The following is a 12229-nucleotide window of genomic DNA, read 5'->3' as shown; positions in this document are numbered from 1 at the left end:
TTGACCCAACCGGTTTAATAGATGATGAAGCTGAGTTTGAGGCCTTGAGTGGCATTGACTGGGCCTCATCATCCTTCCAGGACAAAGCAGCCGGCGGACAGGCGGAGAAGGATAACTCGGAGGCTTCAAGTCAACCCCAAGAGTAGATTGCCAGGTGCCACCTGCTTATGTCGTTGTAGAAAAACAATGCCGCATCATTCAGACTCGGGGAGTCTTGTAACAGAGTAGAAAATACTTTGAGTTTTGCTATGCCTTTGTGCATGCTTATGGCCCTTAATACTTGCATAAGCCGCCATTACTATGCACTTTGTAGTTTATATGAATCTGTTATGTCCTTTGCAGAAATGTCTTGCACTGCCCTGTGATGCTTACGGCTGCTTTTCCGACTTATATAAGCCAACCCCCGAGGGTAAGTTTAACTCCTGAAAATTGGCACATAAAAGTTCACCTGGTACTTAACAACCTGATGTAACCAATTTTAATCCTGGAGGATTGCAATGTACTCCATTGTATTTTCAAGAGGGTTGCAAGATATCCAATGTTGATACTTGTAAAATATGATGAACAAAAGGGTTTCTGATTCGAATACGATCAGTGAACCGTTCCAAAGGGGTTGAGCTAAGATTCGGATAGGATCTGTTAGCCCCCAGTGGCTGTGGCGATGCCGATCAAGTGGGTATCGACAGCTATGTTCTCTTTGGTTCGAATACGACCTATGTTTGAACAGGAAGCCCCCAAGTGACCATAAGAGTTGTTTAATGACACTGATTCGAATACGATCCATGTCAGACCCAAAGGGGTTAAGCTATGATTCAAATATGATCAAGAAGCCCCCAAGTGGGTTTGGCAGTATGCCGATCAAGTGGGTATCGACAGCTATGTTCTCTTTGGTTCGAATACGACCTATGTTTGAACAGGAAGCCCCCAAGTGATCACGACTAGATTCAGATATGATCATAAGCCGGACCAAAGGAAAGCCGGATTCAGATATGATCCGCTTCTCCTTAGTTATCTCCACCACCTGACAAAGAAAACACATAAACCTTTTTTGGGAGTGGAAAAAAGGACAGAGGTCCTGCTTTATTGCATTATGTAATATACATAATGTAAATATATACACATTAGAGCCGATGGCTCAAGTATAATAAGGCCGAAGATGAGCGATATTCCACGGCCGACGGGTCTCCTCCTCCGACTTACGTGAGTCTTTGTGCTCCCGAACGTCGATAAGGTAGTATGGTCCATTGTTCAGATTCTTGCTGACCACAAAGGGTCCTTCCCAAGGAGGGGATAGCTTGTGCATATCAGATTGATCCTGGATGAGTCGGAGCACTAAATCGCCTTCCTGAAAGGTTCTGGACCTAACCCGGCGGTTGTGGTAGCGGCGCAGGTCTTGCTGGTAAATCGCCGAGCGGGCTATTGCCAAGTCTCGCTCTTCATCCAACAGGTCGAGTGCATCTTGCCGAGCTTTTTCGTTGTCTTCATCAACATAAGCCGCCACACGGGGGGAGTCATGACGGATGTCACTTGGCAGGACCGCCTCTGCTCCATACACCATAAAGAAAGGCGTGTAACCCGTAGATCTGTTAGGTGTAGTATTGATGCTCCAAAGTACAGAAGGTAACTCCTCCACCCAACAACCCGGCGTCCGCTGCAAGGGGACCAAGAGCCGGGGCTTGATACCCCTCAAGATTTCTTGATTAGCTCATTCTGCTTGACCATTGGATTGAGGATGAGCCACAGCTGAAATGTCAAGCCGGATATGCTCTCATTGACAGAACTCTTCCATAGCTCCTTTGGAGAGGTTAGTGCCATTATCAGTTATGATGTTGTGTGGAAAACCAAAGCGAAAAATCACCTTTTTCATAAACTGGACCGCCGTGGCTACATCACACTTACTGACTGGCTCCGCCTCCACCCACTTTGTGAACTTGTCAACCGCCACCAAGAGGTGCGTCTTTTTATCCTTAGACCTTTTGAAAGGCCCGACCATATCAAGCCCCTAGACTGCAAACGGCCAAGTAATTGGAATCATCCTCAATTCTTGAGCCGGCACATGGGCTCGTCGTGAGAATTTCTGACATCCGTCACATTTACTGACCAGGTCTTCTGCATCAGCATGAGCCGTCAGCCAATAAAACCCATGACGGAAAGCTTTGGCCACAAGAGATTTTAAGCCGGTGTGATGACCACAATCGCCTTCATGAATCTCACGAAGGATCTCCTGACCCTCTATAGGTGACACGCAACGTTGAAACGCTCCATTGACACTGCAATGATGTAACTCGCCATTGACAATTGTCATGGACTTGGACTGCCGGGCGATTTGTCTTGCCAAGGTCTCATCTTCAGGCAACTCTCCCCAGGTCATGTAAGCCAAATAAGGCACTGTCCAATCCGGGATAACGTGGAGAGCCGCCACCAGCTGTGCCTCCGGGTCTGGTATTGCCAGATCTTCCTCTGTAGGTAACTTAACAGAAGGATTATTCAAAACATCAAGAAAGGTGTAAGGCAGCACCGGCTTACGCTGAGATCCCAGCCGGCTTAAGGCATCAGCTGCCTCATTCTTCCTTCGATCAATGTGTTCCACCACATAACCCTTGAAATGTCCAGCCACAACATCGACTTCACGACGGTAAGCCGCCATAAGGGGATCTTTAGAGTCCCACTTGCCTGACACCTGTTGAGCCACAAGGTCTGAGTCTCCCAAGCATCTTACCCGGCTCAAGTTCATCTCTTTGGCCATCCGGAGCCCATGGAGTAGGGCCTCGTACTCAGCTGCATTGTTAGTACAGGGAAACATAAGCCGGAGCACATAACAAAATTTGTCACCTCGAGGGGAAGTTAACACGAATCCAGCCCCCGAGCCTTCCAACTGTCTGGACCCATCAAAATGAATAGTCCAATAAGTGTTATCGGGCTTCTCCTCAGGTGAGGGTAGCTCTGTCCAGTCGTTGATGAAATCCACCAAAGCTTGAGACTTCATGGTAGTGCGTGGTACATACTTCAGACCATGAGGCCCGAGCTCGATGGCCCACTTGGACGACTCGTCCTGTAGCCTCTCTGTTCTGAATAATGTCTCCCAAGGGGGCAGAACTTACCACAGTGATAGGGTGACCTTGGAAGTATTGCTTCAGCTTCCGGCTTGCCATGAACACCCCGTAAACAAGTTTCTGCCAATGAGGATATCTTTGTTTTGACTCGATGAGTACCTCACTGACATAATAAACCGGCCGTTGAACCGGATGTTCCTTACCAGCCTCCTTGCGCTCTACCACAATTGCCACACTGACGGCTCGTGAATTAGCAGCCACATATAACAGCAAAGGCTCTTTGTCAATGGGAGCTGCAAGAACTAGCAGCTCAGATAACTGCCTCTTCAAATCCTCAAAAGCAGCATTAGCAGCATTACTCCAGACAAAGGTGTCTGCCTTCTTCATCAGTTGGTACAGCGATAGGGCCTTCTCACCTAACCGGCTTATGAACCGGCTTAAAGCGGCAACACGACCCGCCAGTCGATGAACATCATTGATACATGCCGGTTTAGCCAAAGAAGTGATTGCCTTAATCTTCTCCGGATTAGCCTCGATGCCCCTGTTTGAGACCAAGAATCCCAAAAGCTTGCCTGCAGGCACACCAAATACACACTTCTCCGGGTTAAGCATCATTTTGTAAACCCGGAGATTGTCAAAGGTTTCTCTGAGATCAGATATCAAGGTTTCCGCCTCTCTGGATTTCACCACTATGTCATCCACATAAGCATGAACATTGAGCCCAATCTGATTGTGGAGACAATTCTGTACACACCGTTGATAAGTCGCCTGGGCACTCTTGAGCCCAAAAGGCATAGACACATAGCAGAAGGCTCCAAACGGAGTGATGAAAGCCGTCTTCTCCTGGTCCTTAACTGTCATCTTGATCTGATGATAACCAGAGTAAGCATCCAAAAAGCTCAAACGCGCACAACTCGCCGTAGCATCAATGATTTGATCAATACGGGGGAGAGCGAAAGGATCAGCCGGACAAGCCTTATTTAAGTCCGTGTAATCCACACACATCCGCCAGGTGCCGTTTTTCTTGAGCACGAGCACCGGGTTAGCCAACCACTCCGGGTGAAACACTTCGACAATGAACCCAGCCGCCAAGAGCCGGGCGACCTCTTCTCCTGTAGCTTTTTGTCGTTCCTCATTGAATCGCCGCAGAAACAGCCTGACCGGCTTATACTTCAGATGAATATTAAGAGTGTGCTCAGCGAGTCCTCTCGGTACACCCGGCATGTCAGAAGGCTTCCATGCAAAGATGTTCCGGTTCTCACGGATGAACTCGATGAGCGCGCTTTCCTATTTAGGATCCAAGTTGGCACTGATGCTGAATTGCTTAGACGAATCACCCGGAGTAAAATCAACAAGCTTAGTCTCTGCAGCCGATTTAAACTTCATGGCCGGTCATGCTCCATAGTCGGCTTCTTGAGGGAGGTCATATCCGCCGGGTCAACGTTATCTTGATAAAATTTGAGCTCCTCTGCTGCACATACAGACTCGGCATAAGCCGCATCGCCTTCTTCGCATTCCAGGGCCACCTTTCGGCTTCCATGCACAGTGATGGTACCCTTGTAACCCGGCATCTTGAGCTGTAAATAAACATAACACGGCCGCGCCAAGAACTTGGCATAAGCCGGCCGCCCGAACAAAGCGTGATATGGACTCTTGATTTTTACCACTTCAAAAGTTAACTTTTCCGCCCTAGAATCATGCTCGTCTCCAAAGGCCACCTCTAGCTCAATCTTACCCACAGGATACGCCGACTTACCAGGCACCACTCCATGGAAGACGGTATTGGAAGTCTTTAAATTCTTGTCAGTTAAGCCCATGCGCGGAAAGGTCTCGTAATAGAGGATGTTGATGCTGCTACCTCCATCCATGAGCACCTTAGTAAATTTATAACCACCAACCTGCGGTGCCACTACCAGGGCCAGTTGACCCGGATTATCAACCCGAGGAGGGTGATCCTCCCTGCTCCAGACAATAGGCTGTTCCGACCACCTCAAGTAACGAGGGACTGCCGGCTCAACAGAATTCACCGCCCTCCTATGAACTTTCTGATCACGTTTACACAAACTTGTGGTGAACATGTGATACTGCCCACTGTTTAGCTGTTTTGGATGGCTCTGATAACCCGACTGTTGTTGCTGCTGACCTCCTTGACCAGACTGTTGTTGATTATAACCACCCTGGCTTCCCTGAAAACCGGATCCTGAACCGCCGCCCGGGCCATGAAAGCTGCCAGCTCCTGAGCCGCCGCCTGGGCCTTGATTGCCATCAAACGTATTAGAATTCTTGAAGCCTTCATGATTGCGCAATCCTTCCATAAACGAGTCGCTGGTCGTTCCCGGGTGCCGTGTTTCGGGCAGGGCTCATTGAGTAGTTGCTCAAGAGACGGACCTGACCCACCAAACCGAGGGGGTGGCTTTCCTTTGCGCTTCTGATTGTTACCCTGTGCATTGGCCACAAATTCCGGGTTACCATCCGCCTTACGCTTATTGTCTCCTTGACTCGCTGGGTTATGCTGCTGACCCTTTCCATTACTAAAGCACCGGATCCCATCAGAACTCCGAAGTTAAGCGTGCTTGGGCGAGAGTAGTACTAGGATGGGTGACCTCCTGGGAAGTCCTCGTGTTGCATTCCCTTTCCATTACCGTTCTTCTTTCCCTTCCCTGTCTTTTCCTCATCAGACGCGGGATCCTTGGTACTATCAGAATCGGCATACTTGACTAAAGCCGCCATCAGTGTCCCCATATCGTTGCAATCACGCTTAAGGCGCCCCAGTTTCTGTCTCAGAGGCTCAAAGCGGCAATTCTTCTCCAGCATGAGAACTGCTGAGCCGGCATCCATCTTGTCAGACGAATGTATTATATCTTTGACCCGGCGCACCCAATGAGTCGTAGATTCACCTTCCTCCTGCTTACAATTTGTCAGGTCCACAATCGACATAGACTGCTTGCAAGTGTCCATGAAGTTTTGGATGAAACGGGCCTTTAGCTCCGCCCATGAACTAATGGAATTGGGTGGCAAACCCTTTAACCAAGAACAGGCCGTTCCGTCCAACATCATGGTGAAGTATTTAGCCATCGCTTCATCACTAACCTCCAGCAGCTCCATGGCCATCTCGTAACTTTCAATCCACGCCCTAGGCTGTAAATCGGCCGTATAATTCGGCACCTTTTGAGGTCCCTTGAAATCCTTGGGCAGACGTACATTACGTAGAGCCGGTACCAGACAAGGAACTCCTCCGGTTCTAGTAGCAACACCCGCCTCAACGAAAGTCGTCGGGTAAGCCGGTGAGTCCTTTTGGGCTGCTAGCTGAGCCGCTAGCTGAGCCGCCCGCTCGTCCTCCTGACGTATCTGATCCTGAACTGGGTTATACCCGCCGGGCTGGTTCCGGCGCTGAGCGCTACTTGACAAGGCCTCTGACTCCATGTGTCTACTATAACTCAGGCTCCGGTTTTGACGAGGCGGAGCTAACCAGGGCGGAGGAGTTGAGTGAATCCTGTCTCGGCTGTAGGAGTAGGTCTCTTGCTGAGCCAGGGCTGTTTGGACAAGTTCCCTGATCCTCCGGGTTTCCACCGCTGTCGGATCATCACCATCTACTGGGAGAGCCGCCAAACGTGTTGATGCTGCGATTAAGTTCTCCATGGGGTTGGAGAAGTGACCCTATGGTATTGGTAAGTAATGGGGCGGTGCCGTATTGCCGTGAAGAGGCGCCGTCACCGGAGGCTGGACTGGGCCTCCCGCTCCGGATGTCATAAACTGATTTGCACCTGGCGGTTTACTTGGGCCGGCCCCGGGTGTAGCAAAGAGATTCCGAGGATCATAAATCTGAGGTAAACGGGATTGAGTTTTCTGATGTCTCCTCCTCATTACCTCATTAGATGCGTTCAAGCTCAACGTGAGCTGAAAGGCCTCTGCCTGAAGTTGCTGCACCCGTACGTCCAAAGCCGCCCGCTTTGTGGCTAATCTAGTATCTTCAGTTGCTAAGGTTTCCTTGGCCCGGGCGATCTCATCGCGAACCTGTGCCACCTCTGCCTCATGCTCAGATTGGTTCGCAAGGACGACTGTAGCAGTTAACAAGGCCGTAAGTTTATCCATGAGAGCCATCAGTACCTGAGCCGGTGAGCGCACAGGGCCTCCTGCCCCGGCTGCTCCTAACCCGGACGTTATCGCTGCTGAGGTCGTAGAATTTTGGCCGGGTTGAGTACCAGCCATGAAGACTCCTGCCCAGTTTGGCGACTCTAAGGGGTCCGGAATAGTGCTGCCATCGGAACAGCCCCCAAGCACACCATCTTGAACTTGATACAGCGAATATGTTGAGCCGGCGGACGAATCACAGTCAAAGAGGACGACCGGCTCACCATCACCTTCAGATCCTTCAGAAAGTTCACCTCTATGGATGCAACCCACAAAGGCACGCTTCGCGACGGGTTGAGCTCGGGCGGGTTTCGCACGCTGAGCCGTCTCGACGAGGTCGGCGCAGCTGTCCGGCTCAGGGCCCGGCTCACCAATCCGGCCAATGAAGACGTGAATTCCGCCAAAGGGGACCCGGTACCCGTACTCAATTGAGCCAGCGTCGGGGCCCCAGCCTTCGTCATCGATGTAGATCTTGCCGCGACGACTCTTGGTCATCCGGCCAACTGCGTATCCCTTGAGCCCTTCGAAGCTGCCCTTCAAGAACTCAAATCCACCGTGCGCTGGCCCCACGGTGGGAGCCAACTGTCGTGGAATTGTCACGGTAGATGTCCTTTTGCAAGGACTTAGTCGTGGAGCCATCGCAACTAGGAAGCTTAAAGGCGTTAATCGGGACAAGGGCATGCGAGGTTTATACTAGTTCAGCCCCTTACGGTGAAGGAAGGCCTACGTCTAGTTGGGTTGGAATTGCTTGAGGTTTCGTTGACCAGGGAGCGAGACACGCTATGCCTGGCTCTCGATCAGTTGTTTCTCACCCTAAGCCGCTGGCGGGTCGTCCCCTGATATACACGGGTTGACGCCCTGCGGCCTGCAGAGTCCCGGCCGGCTCATAAACAGTGTCCGGCTCGGCGACTAGTTACTTCTACCTTACAGTACAAGTTATACCATCATGGCGGTTTATCTTTATGGGCCTCAGAGTCGCCAGTGGGCCTTTAAGCCTTTTAGTGAACCGCCATCTTCATGCCTTGGTCTTGGGCTTCTGATGAACCTCTATTTGCGTAACCCGGCCCCTCCTGGATGGCTTACACAAATAGTCACATCCCCAACAACCGCGGTTCGATAAGTTGGTTGTGATCGCCGGAAGGATCACTCTTTGAGACCAAGTGTTGGTCATGGTTGTGATCGTCGGAATGATCACCGTGGTATCGAGGATACTGAGTTGTTGGATATTTGTGATGTTGTGCGAGAATCGTGGGTAAAGATCAAGCTCCTTGTGGTCATTTGGTGGTTACTACAATATTGTTTATACCAAGCTTGATTTGATCCTGAGATGATCGTGTAATGTCTGAAGCTGGTAAGTGATGCATGTGATGGTTACGAGGTAACCGAGCAGAATAAATGGTGCATGTAGTGTCATCATGTTGCATGCTAGTATCATCAGATTTATATGTTCATGCCATGATCATATTGTTCTAGCGATATTATGTTCATGTTGTTCATGCCATGTTATCCTGATGATCTCATGATAATTCCTGCTTAACCTGTAATTGCCATGCTGTTGTTTGTCTTGAATGCTTCTGGTTATTGTGAGCTTGCAAGTACATTCAATGTACTGACCTGGCGTGTCATGTGCTACCTCTTGAGCACTTGCGTTGGTTTTCCCTTGAAGAGGAAAGAGTGGTGCAGCAAAGTAGTGTAAGTATTTCCCTCAGTTTTTGAAAACCAAGGTATCAATCCAGTAGGAGGCTACGCGCGAGTCCCTCGCACCTACACAAAACAAATAAATCCTCGCAACCAACGCGATAAGGGGTTGTCAATCCCTACACGGTCACTTACGAGAGTGAGATATGATAGATATGATAAGATAATATTTTTGGTATTTTTATGATAAAGATGCAAAGTAAAATAAAAGCAATGAAAATAACTAAGTATTGGAAGATTTAATATGATGAAGATAGACCCGAGGGCCATAGGTTTCACTAGTGGCTTCTCTCAAGAGCATAAGTATTTTACGGTGGGTGAACAAATTACTGTTGAGCAATTGACAGAATTGAGCATAGTTATGAGAATATCTAGGTATGATCATGTATATAGGCATCACGGCCGAGACAAGTAGACCGACTCCTGCCTGCATCTACTACTATTACTCCACACATCAACCGCTATCCAGCATGTATCTAGAGTATTAAGTTCATAAGAACAGAGTAACGCCTTAAGCAAGATGACATGATGTAGAGGGATAAACTCATGCAATATGATGAAAACCCCATCTTGTTATCCTCGATGGCAACAATCCAATACATGCCTTGCTGCCCCTACTGTCACTGGGAAAGGACACCGCAAGATTGAACCCAAAGCTAAGCACTTCTCCCATTGCAAGAAAGATCAATCTAGTAGGCCAAACCAAACTGATAATTCGAAGAGACTTGCAAAGATAACCAATCATACATAAAAGAATTCGGAGAAGATTCAAATATTGTTCATAGATAAACTTGATCATAAACCCACAATTCATCGGTCTCAACAAACACACCACAAAAGAAGATTACATCGAATAGATCTCCACAAGAGAGGGGGAGAACTTTGTATTGAGATCCAAAAAGAGAGAAGAAGCCAGCTAACTAATAACTATGGACCCGAAGGTCTAAGGTAAACTACTCACACTTCATCGGAGAGGCTATGGTGTTGATGTAGAAGCCCTTCGTGGTCGATGCCCCCTCCGGCGGAGCTTCAGAACAGGCCCCAAGATGGGATCTCTTGGATACATAAAGTTACGGCGGTGGAATTAGGGTTATGGCTCTGTATCTGATCGTTTGGGGGTACATAGGTATATATAGGAGGAAGAAGTACGTCGGTGGAGCAACAGGGGGCCCACGAGGGTGGAGGGCGCGCCTGGGGGGGTAGGCGCGCCCCCTACCTCGTGGCCTCCATGTTGGTTGCTTGACGTAGGGTCCAAGTATCCCGGGTCTTGTCCGTTCCAAAAATCACGTTCCCGAAGGTTTCATTCCGTTTGGACTCCGTTTGGTATTCCTTTTCTTCAAAACCCTAAAATAGGCAAAAAAAACAACAATTCTAGGCTGGGCCTCTGGTTAATAGGTTAGTTCCAAAAATAATATAAAAGTGGATAATAAAGCCCAATAATGTCCAAAACAGAAGATAATATAGCATGGAGCAATCAAAAAATTATAGATACGTTGGAGACGTATCATCATGCCAGTTTGCAGGTCGTGCCTGGATTTCTTGCTTGTTCGGTGTTGTTCCCGTGTTCGCGAGCTAGGATAAACGTTCCAGCCAGAGTCCCTGCGGATTGGAGTCCATCATCGCCGTTCGTTGTTCCGCTGCCAGTAGTTGTTCTACTGCTTTGAGTTGGTATGCTGCTTGTATTGAGCAACCGTGGGTGGCATAGTGTTGCCGTGCCGATGTTATTCATTGTAATATCGGAACCCTTGTATCCATATTCGTGTTGTAATAAAGAGCCGGTTTGTTCTATACTAAGCAGTGCCGTATTCCAGAAGACTTCACCTCAATCTCTGGGCTGGAATATGGGGCGTTCCGGTTTTTCTCTGAGCCGGGGTGCCACAGGCTTGGTATCACAGCAGGTTTGGTTGTAGAGCGTCCTAGTCCGCTGGAAAGTTAGAAAATGCTAGCATAGGGTCTGGTTGTTGCCCTTGCTTGCTGCATTTGGTTGTTGCATATAGTATTATTTCGGTTACCATTAACCCCTGTTTCATGCATAGATGGCGGTCAACTTCCATGAGTTCAGTGCCCTTCCCTTAGCTCCTGGTGCTGTTCCTATTGAGTTCAGTCCCACTCCTGCACCTCTTAGCTTTGCCGCCCTCCTTGGCGACATGTGGCGTAGTATTTATCCCCTCGGAGATCCACCTCATTATCAAGTATTCCAGTTTTCTGCTGGAGGAAGAATTCAGGAATATGTTGCTCATGTCCATCTGTCAGCCCCGATTCCTGTCGGTAAGCGCACCTACAGTTTCCATGGTGGTTACGGCGCTACTCCTGAGTGTGCCATTCAGCTTGCCGCAATGGCAGGAGTCACTGGTCTTCGTCATCAAGAGAGCATGGTACAAGGGAACTGTGCTTATCAATATTATCCCACCATCGTCGAAAATCCTAGGCGGATCCAATTTCCCTCCGTCAACCCTCAAGATGACCCGGCCATCCTCGCCATGTCTCATTACATGACAGCCAAGTGTCTTCTTATTTCTGAGTTAGTCCGAGACGCCATTCGAGCCAGGAGATTGCTTGGTGTCGCTATACCTCAGTCGCCGCCAGCTTCTCCAACTCCTCCGCCTCGTCTATCTGGAGTTTCAGAGTTAGCGGTTCCACTCGCTACTCCCTTAGCTTCCTCGTCAGTTCGCGAGCGTTTGCTCAAGCGCAGGATGTAATTCTCCGTGTAGTGTTTGTGCATCTGCTGTAGCATCATGCTTGTGTGTGCTTGTGTGGAGCAGCTTTGTAGCTTGTTTGTTGTGTGCTTTGTTGCAATAAATCGTTTTCTCGTGCTTCTTTGTTTTGAATCCTCGGTGTTACCCCCTTATGGAAATTATTCCTCGACCGACACCGGGTCAGAAGAAGTCGTAAGCAGTACAGATATACACCAAGAAATTCAGTTAAAAGCAATGAGGTTTCCGCCGATAGCATTGTATTGCAGACATCCGTCCGGATACAAATTGTATTCTGATCAGGCTATCAGTAACAAGTACCTGTCAGAGATACACTTTATCGCAGCAAAAATTAAGTCAGAAAGAGAACAAAATTGGATCAACCGTGCATTTCAAGTCAAAGGTATGGGCTATGCACAATGATTGAATGTGCCATAAGTCAAAATTAAAACATTGCGACACCCAGAAGTCAGTCCCAATGCACGGTGAATTTAGTAAGTATAGTCAGACAATTCTTGTCATATAAATAATCAGCTGCAGGGCGGACAAAAAATATATATATGTCATTCCATTCACCAAGAAAATCAGTCCCGTCCTTCCCCACAAAATTTATTGACGAAGTGTACAAAGATAAGGTTCCCAGTCTGCATCGGT

General features: G+C 48.7%; 1 pseudogene; it reads left to right on the top strand.

Moving 5' to 3' along the window:
- Positions 1 to 5563: 5563 nt before the first annotated feature.
- Positions 5564 to 5684, top strand: LOC125549787 (5S ribosomal RNA; annotated as a pseudogene).
- The last annotated feature ends 6545 nt before the right edge of the window (positions 5685 to 12229 follow it).

This window comes from Triticum urartu, chromosome 3A (assembly GCF_056163025.1).
Source record: "Triticum urartu cultivar PI428250 chromosome 3A, HENAU_Tu73, whole genome shotgun sequence".
Classification (NCBI taxonomy): Eukaryota; Viridiplantae; Streptophyta; class Magnoliopsida; order Poales; family Poaceae; genus Triticum; species Triticum urartu.
This window is presented reverse-complemented; position numbering and strand designations above follow the sequence as displayed.